A 9,208-nucleotide genomic window follows, 5' to 3' on the forward strand; every position below is an offset into this window, starting at 1 on the left:
TTAGTGACACAGTATCACTAACTATTCTCAGCAAAAGTACGTCTAATTTCTTGCTCTTTAAAATAACTCCATGTAGAGGGTTTTTATTTCTTACGATAATGATACACATAGCAAGAGAGTCCTCTCGCAATTTACATGGCATATGGAGTTCATCTTATATTAAAAAATTGTTTAATGCAAAAAGTTGACTGGAAAGTCGAGCACAAGCGTAGTACTAGTCCAAAAATATTCTTCAAAATAAATAGAAATCGTGACCATTAAGTCGGATATAAATAATGATGATATACCATGGATAACTTCTCTTGAACCTGAATCTGATTATATAGTTTTTATTAACATATACCTCACAATTTGTTGACCAAAATCACCGCCCTAGTATTTTTAAATATATGTGGGCCTTATAAACACAGACAGAGCAAGGACATGATATCTCAGATCGCAAAGATTGACGAATGCCTAGGCATAGGGTGGTGTTGTGCTCCTTCAGATTTTTTTGTCTTATATCATCTAATTGCAGGCTTCAGTAGGAGCTTGGCATCAGTGGTGGAGGGTGTCCTTAGTTGTTGTGGTGAATCCTGTTGACCAGATTAACACATGACAACATGATAGACTGATGCCATGAACTTGTGAATAACAGGGAAGGGAAATGGATGGAAGGAAAATTATATTTTAGTGTTGGATTGCGCGCGGTTGCAACTTCTAATCATGTCAAATCCCACAATTACTCGGTGGGTGTATGGACTACTGGGCTGAAGTGCATAATTACTTGTTTGACAAAGATTTAACCATGGAAATGTCTTTGGTTGATCGATACCATAGGTAGTCGCTTTGACTAGTTTAATGCACACATTAAGTGTAACTGCTACGAGATCAAGGGTTACTATTGGTCAACAAAAAAATGTTCTTAATAAATAAATGATGAATACATCTACTGAAATAGCATTAGTAGTACACTTTCCAGTCTTGTACAAGATAGGCTCACCTCAACTATATGAAACAGTACTACAGTAGAAGATCGGCTCACATCCCACATACTGATGAATGAATGAACATAGGACAACATGGTTTTCCTTGGTAATTCTGCATCTAATCTTATCTAAATTAACTAAGTGAAAGCATCCTTCAAGTCATCACGTTAATTCGAGGATACCATTGCACAAAACAGAAATAAAATTTCTTAAATGTTCAAGAGGAATTGTGTATGTTATAAGACATGCAAAGAAACTAAAATACACATAGAGAGACAAAGAAGACAAATCTAAATGTGAATAGTGTCATTTTCGTTGTTGTCTTTTTGTGACACTATTCATGCTGGATTATTGTTCCTCCATGTGTATTTCAGAATTGAATTTGGTTTTTTTAGTAACTTAGACACATATCTTGTGAGGATTTACAAATATTCTAAGTTGAAACATTAAAATTTTAGTTTTATATAGTGGTATCACGGTAAGCTTTTAAAAACAGTATCACTAAATATTCTCAGTAAAAGTACATCTAATTTCTTTATCTTTAAAATAACTCCACGTAGAGGATTTTTAATTCTTAGGATAATGATATACCGTAGCATGAGAGTCCTCTCGCAACTTATATGGCATATGGTGTTCATATTATATTAAAACAATTGTTTAATGCCCAAAGTTGACTAGAACGTCGAGCACAAGCACAGTACTAGTCCAAAAATATTCTTCTAAATAAATTGAAATGTTGACCATGAAGTTGGATAAAAATTATGAGTGATATGCCATCAATATTTTACCATGGATAACTTCTCTTGAACTTAAATCCTATTATAAAGTTTGTATTAACATATACCTCATAATTTGTTGACCAAAATCACCGCCCCAGTTTTTATGTAAATATGATATCTTAGTTCCCAAAGATTGACGAATGCCTTGGCATAGGGTGGTGTTGTGCTCCTTTTGATTTTTTGTCTTGTATCATCTAATAGGAGGCTTCAACAGGAGCTTGGTATCAGTGGCGGAGTGTATCGTCACTCGTTGGGATGCAACCTGTTGACCAGATTGACACATGACAAGATGATACACAGGTCCCATGGACTTGTGATTAACAAGGAAAGGAAATAAATCGAAGGAAAATTTTAGTTTAGTGTTGGATTGCGTGCGGTTGCAACTTCCAATCATGTCGAATCCCACAATTACTCGGTGGGTGTATGGACTACTGGGCTGAATTAGTTGGTTGACCAAGAGTTAACCATGGAAATGCCTTTGGTTGATCGGTAACATAGGTAGTCGTTTTGACTGGTTTAATGCCTACATTAAGTGCAACTGCTACGAGATCAAGGTGTACTATTGTCAAGAGAAAAATGTTCTAAATTTATAAACGGTGAATACATCTACCGAAACAGCATTAGTAGTACAGTTTCCAGTCCTGTACAAGATAGGCTCACCTCACAGATATGAAACAGTAGTACAGTAAAAGATCGGCTCACATACCACATATTGATGAATGGATGGACATAGGACAACATGGTTCTCCTTGGTAATTCTGCATCTAATCCTATCTATATTAACTAAGTGAAAGCATCCTTCAAGTAATCGCGTTAATTCGAGGATACCATTGCACAAAACTGAAATTAATTTTCTAAATGTTCAAGAGGAATTGTGTATGTTCTCAAGATATGCGAAAAAATTACAATTCCAAATTAAAATACACATAGAGAGACAAAGAAGACAAATCTAAATGTGAATAGTGTCATTTTCGTTGTTGTCTTTTTGTGACACTATTCATGCATGATTATTGTTTCTCCATGTGTATTTCAGAATTGAATTGAATTTGACTTTTGGGGTTGTGCAAAATAGGTCTCCAATATTTGCTCCCTTTCCAGCCCAGAATTCCAGCTGCCGGCATTCTCCCTCTTTGTGTAAACCTTATAAAATAAGAGAGAAAAGGCATAAGTATTGTGACATAATGTGTAGTAACAGCCCACAACGCAATAAATATTGATATAAAAGCATGATGCAAAATGGACGTATCATGGTTTTGTGCTCGTTCTGATTTTTTTGTCTTATATCATCTAATTGGAGGCTTTAGCAAGAACTTGGCATCAGTGGTGGAGGGTGTCCTCACTTGTCGGGGTGCAAACTGTTGACCAGATTAACACATGACAAGATGATAGACAGATGCCATGAACTTGTGATTAACAAGGAGGGGAAATCGATGGAAGGAAAATTATATTTTATTGTTGGATTGCGTGCGGTTGCAACTTCCAATCGATCATGTCGAATCCCACAATTACTTGGTGCGTCTATGGACTACTTGGCTGAAGAGCATAATTAGCTGTTTGACCAAGTGTTAACCATGGAAATGTCTTTCGTTGATCGGTACCATAGGTAGTCGTTTTGACTAGTTTAATGCCCACATTAAGTGGAACTGCCACGAGATCAAGGGTTACTATTGCTCAAGAAAAAAATGTTATTAATCAATAAACGATGAATACATCTACTGAAATAGCATTAGTAGTAATACAGTTTCCAGTCTTGTACAAGATAGGCTCACCTCACAGATATGAAACAGTAGTACAGTAGAAGATCGGCTCACATCCCACATACTGATGAATGAATGGACATAGGACAACATGGTTCTCCTTGGTAATTCCGCATCTAATCTTATATATATTAACTAAGTGAACGCATCCTTCAAGTCATCACATTAATTCGAGGATACCATTGCACAAAACTAAAATTAATTTTCTTAAATGTTTAGGAGGAATTGTGTATGTTCTCAAGGTATGTGAAAAAAATTACAAATCCAAATTAAAATACACATAGAGAGACAAAGAAGACAAATCTAAATGTGAATAGTGTCATTTTCGTTGTTGTCTTTTTGTGACACTATTCATGCATGATTATTGTTTCTCCATGTGTATTTCAGAATTGAATTGAATTTGACTTTTGGGGTTGTGCAAAATAGGTCTCCAATATTTGCTCCCTTTCCAGCCCAGAATTCCAGCTGCCGGCATTCTCCCTCTTTGTGTAAACCTTATAAAATAAGAGAGAAAAGGCATAAGTATTGTGACATAATGTGTAGTAACAGCCCACAACGCAATAAATATTGATATAAAAGCATGATGCAAAATGGACGTATCATGGTTTTGTGCTCGTTCTGATTTTTTTGTCTTATATCATCTAATTGGAGGCTTTAGCAAGAACTTGGCATCAGTGGTGGAGGGTGTCCTCACTTGTCGGGGAGCAAACTGTTGACCAGATTAACACATGACAAGATGATAGACAGATGCCATGAACTTGTGATTAACAAGGAGGGGAAATCGATGGAAGGAAAATTATATTTTATTGTTGGATTGCGTGCGGTTGCAACTTCCAATCGATCATGTCGAATCCCACAATTACTTGGTGCGTGTATGGACTACTTGGCTGAAGAGCATAATTAGCTGTTTGACCAAGTGTTAACCATGGAAATGTCTTTCGTTGATCGGTACCATAGGTAGTCGTTTTGACTAGTTTAATGCCCACATTAAGTGGAACTGCCACGAGATCAAGGGTTACTATTGCTCAAGAAAAAAATGTTATTAATCAATAAACGATGAATACATCTACTGAAATAGCATTAGTAGTAATACAGTTTCCAGTCTTGTACAAGATAGGCTCACCTCACAGATATGAAACAGTAGTACAGTAGAAGATCGGCTCACATCCCACATACTGATGAATGAATGGACATAGGACAACATGGTTCTCCTTGGTAATTCCGCATCTAATCTTATATATATTAACTAAGTGAAAGCATCCTTCAAGTCATCACATTAATTCGAGGATACCATTGCACAAAACTAAAATTAATTTTCTTAAATGTTTAGGAGGAATTGTGTATGTTCTCAAGGTATGTGAAAAAAATTACAAATCCAAATTAAAATACACATAGAGAGACAAAGAAGACAAATCTAAATGTGAATAGTGTCATTTTCGTTGTTGTCTTTTTGTGACACTATTCATGCAGGATTACTGTTTCTCCATGTGTATTTCAGAATTGAATTTGATGTTTTTAGTAACTTAAACACATATCTTATGAGGATTTACAAATATTCTAAGTTGAAACATTAAAATTTTAGTTTTATATAGTGGTATCGCTGTAAGATTTTAACAACAGTAACACTAAATATTCTAAGCAAAAGTACATCTAATTTCTTGATCTTTAATTAACTCCATGTAGAGGGTTTTTATTTCTTAGGATAATCACTAGGACATAGGCCCGTGCGTTGCAACGGGAGATCAAAACCCTGGTTCATATCCTCTATTTGAACATGGCATCCCACCCGTATTGTTTCATATCCTCATTCACGTCCTCTTTCCTTATGTACACTTTCTGTTCATAAGAGGAAAGAGTGAAAATATCACATAATCAGTTTTAGTGTTATCCTAATTTCTAACATTACGTCAAAAGGTGTATATAATTCTATTACCACTATTTTTTTTACATTTTTTTCAAAAAGTCGGATCATCCTTCTATGTATATAATTCTAGTCTTCATAAACCGAATATAATCTCAATTGATCACAAAATCTCTAACATTTTTTGTTAGCTGCATATTAATTTTTGATGAAAATCAATGCTATCAATGAAATAAAACTTTGTGATCAATTGAGTCCGCAAACTTAGGTGTCTCCATAATGAAAAGCTAGGAGTCCGCAATATTTTCATTTGATCGAGGTTTCGTTTTATCCATTTGCTTTGTACGACCATAATTTCCTTTAATTACAAGAGATGGCATGGTCCTCCCTTCCAGCCTCCATTTCACGCGAGTTAACTGATATTCACACCCCAACTTTTTTACTGCGTCCTTTTCTGTCATCTTTCTTATATTGCGAAATTCCTTTGCTTTCAAGGTTAAATAGGACCCACACTTCAGCCTCTGTTCGTTATTCTTGGTGTCTTTTTTATTCTGTGACAACTCATGGGCTATATAAACTGATAAAAAATCATGTAAAAAAGCGAGGTGAGACTATTTAAATGCATAATGAGCGGTGTAGTTAACATACACAGGAGCTGGTCCTAGCCTGAAGGAGGCAAATACCAGGTCGTGGGCTCGATCCTTAGTGCAAATGGCAATTTTTTTGCGAATCCTTCTTCTCAGCACAAGAGCGTTGGCGTGCATAGACCCCAAAAAACAGCGGTAACGAATATGAATTTGTTTTGTAGCAAAAAATAGTACCACCTCGAATACAGTAAAAAATATATAAAATCACCTAAGCGGGACGAAACCAAGAATATCACCTTGCTTTAATAGTAGGTATAGATATAGATATACCGTAGAAATAGAGTCATCTCGCAACTTACGTGCCATCTGGTGTTCGTCTTATATGAAAACAGTTGTTTAATGCCCAAAGGTGACTGGAACGTCCAGCACAAGCGTAGTACTAGTCCAAAAATATTCTTCTAAATAAATAGAAATTTTGACCATTAAGTTGGATAAGAATTATGAGTGATATGCCATGAAAATTTTACAATGTATGACTTCACTTGAACTTGAATCTGATTATATAGTTTTTATTAACATATACCTCATAATTTGTTGACCAAAATCACTGCCCAAGTTTTTAATTAAATATGTCTGAGCCTTATAATCACTGCCCAAAGATTGATGAATGCCTAGTTATAGGGTGGTGTTGTGCTCCTTCAGATTTTTTTGTCTTATATGATCTAATTGGAGGCATACTTTGAGCCAACACATTATTTCTAGCAAAAAATAGATTTAATAGATTTATCATGAAAATAAGTCTGCATAACAGTTCATTGTTCTGACCGCGCAGTTAGAGATTACTAGCAATTCACAAGTCTTATGCGGTCCATGTTCTAAGTATTTACCACCCGCCTAAAAATGTGCTAGGCATAAGGATGATCCCAATAGGTTCATTGTCCATTGAGGAGGCTCACGCCGAGAGTAGGCAGTGATCCTCAATGATCTCCTCCCACGCATCGTCTCTATCTCCATGCTATCCAGATGCGGGCAAATATTATTATGGCATCGCTCTGGTTAAGTATCTAATAATGCGGTGGAAAATAAAGGATATGATGACTGCGGACTATGTAGTGCCTTTTTCGACAATGCATCGGTAGGTGAGTTCATACATATTAGTTCTGGGCCAATAGCTCCTGTGCGACACATTTGAGGTGAATTGGCTTGAGTGCGACGTTGTTCGAGAAAATGGCTGTGGTGCGACACATTTGAGCAGGTAAATAGCCCATGCAGGACATGGCTGTTTAATGTGGTTAAATTGGTCGTCAACCAAGCCCGTTTATGTTAGGACATGTGGGTCCAACTTAATTGCTCCTCAAAACAGCTGACAGTGCCCTGTCGCCCGACCGTGTCGGGCCCGCCACTCTGCCCCCTCCCCCCCTCTTCTCCGGTGGCGGCGGATCTTGCATTCTCCGGCGGAGGCGGAGCCCTCGTTCTCAACGGCGGCGGAGCCTTCGTCCTCAAAAAATGGTGAGTGAGAACCCTAGTCCCCCTCCCGTTCCTCTCTCGGCCCCGTAGATCTCAGCTTGTTTCCTCTATTTTCGCTTGTTGAATCGATAGGTTGTGAGGGGAGCCCGTGGGCACACTGAGATGGAGCCGCCAGATTCAACTTCGAATAGGCAATGCGTCTCTCTCCGACCCAATTTTGCATGCAATTAGGGCCTAGTCTGCTCTTTCTCACGGGCTCACACTGTCCGCCACTGACAGAGGGGATGCTGCCGTTCGGACCTTCGAATTGACGGTCAATTTCTTTCCATCCAAGGCAAAATTAGTTGATGGTAGCATTCAGAACATTGAGAGAGACACAATTGTTAAATGGGAGGTTGAGTTTACAGAGATTGATCCACAAGTTCTACAGAACATGGGAGAGAAGGTAGTGAAGAAATGGGTGGAAAAAATTGGGGAGAATGTTGTTTGGGGTCCAGAGCAAGAAGTATCACTATTGCGGTTTGATGATTGGAAAGGAGAGTATGTCAGAATGGAAGATGGTGAACAGATTGTTGATGAAATCGATCGGCAAAACGGCCGGACAAGCAAAAGAGCTAATTTTTTTGCTGAGCTGGTTGATCTGAATATTTTTTCGAAGGTTGGATATGTGCCATCACAATTGGCTGCGCAGATGGTAGATGATGATTGGGCTACACAGAGGCCATTGATTCCCATGTGTACTGAACTTACAGTAATAGCCGAAGAGGGACAGGTTACTGGAACTGAAACTGAAACTGCAGCAACTGTTGATTGGAATGTAGTTGAATTAGATGAGCCTACTGATTTGGTCATTGCACCAATGCCTGACATTGAGATGGCCAAACTTTTTGGCATTCCAGTCGATGACAGAGATAAGCAAGAGAGGGGCAAATCTAGTTTGTCTGCTAATGTTGATGAAGATGTAGATGGACAATTGATGGAACAAGCTGCAGATGAAGTAGATGATGCACATGATGATGAGCTAGTGCATGTGTATGACAAAGAAAACCCTGTCATTGAAGTAGGCAAGTTGTTCCCAAGCATGAAGGAGTTTAGGATGTGTTTCAAGACTTATGCAGTGAAACATGAGTTTGATGCCAAGCCTGTTTGGACTGTTAGAAAGAAGTTTTATGCGAGGTGCAGAGGATTTGATGGTAGTGTCAAGCCTTGCAAGTGGTACATATCTGCTAGACTGCAACCTGATGGAAGTACTGTCAGGGTTAACCAAATCCCCAATCAACATACTTGTATTACAAGTTCACAGAGAGTATCAACCATGACATCACAACTTTGGGTTGCAGAAAAGATCACCCCAATTTTAGCCAAAACACCAAACACTACTGCCAAGAAACTCAAAGTAGACTTGGAAAAGATGTACCCCATTAAACTGAAATATACCAAAGTGTGGAAGGCAAAACAAAGGACAATGAAAAATTTATATGGTGATTGGGCAAATACATTTAGGATGCTTTACAACTTCAAAGCAGAGGTGGAAAAGAGGTCACCTGGTAGTGTTGTGGAGATAGATACAGAGGTATCAGCCAAAGGTGAAGTCAAGTTCTCCAAGTTTTTTATGGCTTTGAAGCCTTGCATAGATGGCTTCAAAGCAGGGTGCCGTCCATATTTGAGCATAGACTCATCATTTTTGATAGGCAAGTGGAATGGTCAGTTGGCAGCATGCAATGCTCTAGATGGACACAACTGGATGTTTCCTATTGCTGTTGGCTTGTTACAGTCAGAAACAGAGGCT

The sequence above is a fragment of the Triticum aestivum genome, chromosome 2B (genome assembly GCF_018294505.1).
Source record: "Triticum aestivum cultivar Chinese Spring chromosome 2B, IWGSC CS RefSeq v2.1, whole genome shotgun sequence".
In the NCBI taxonomy this organism is placed as follows: domain Eukaryota; kingdom Viridiplantae; phylum Streptophyta; class Magnoliopsida; order Poales; family Poaceae; genus Triticum; species Triticum aestivum.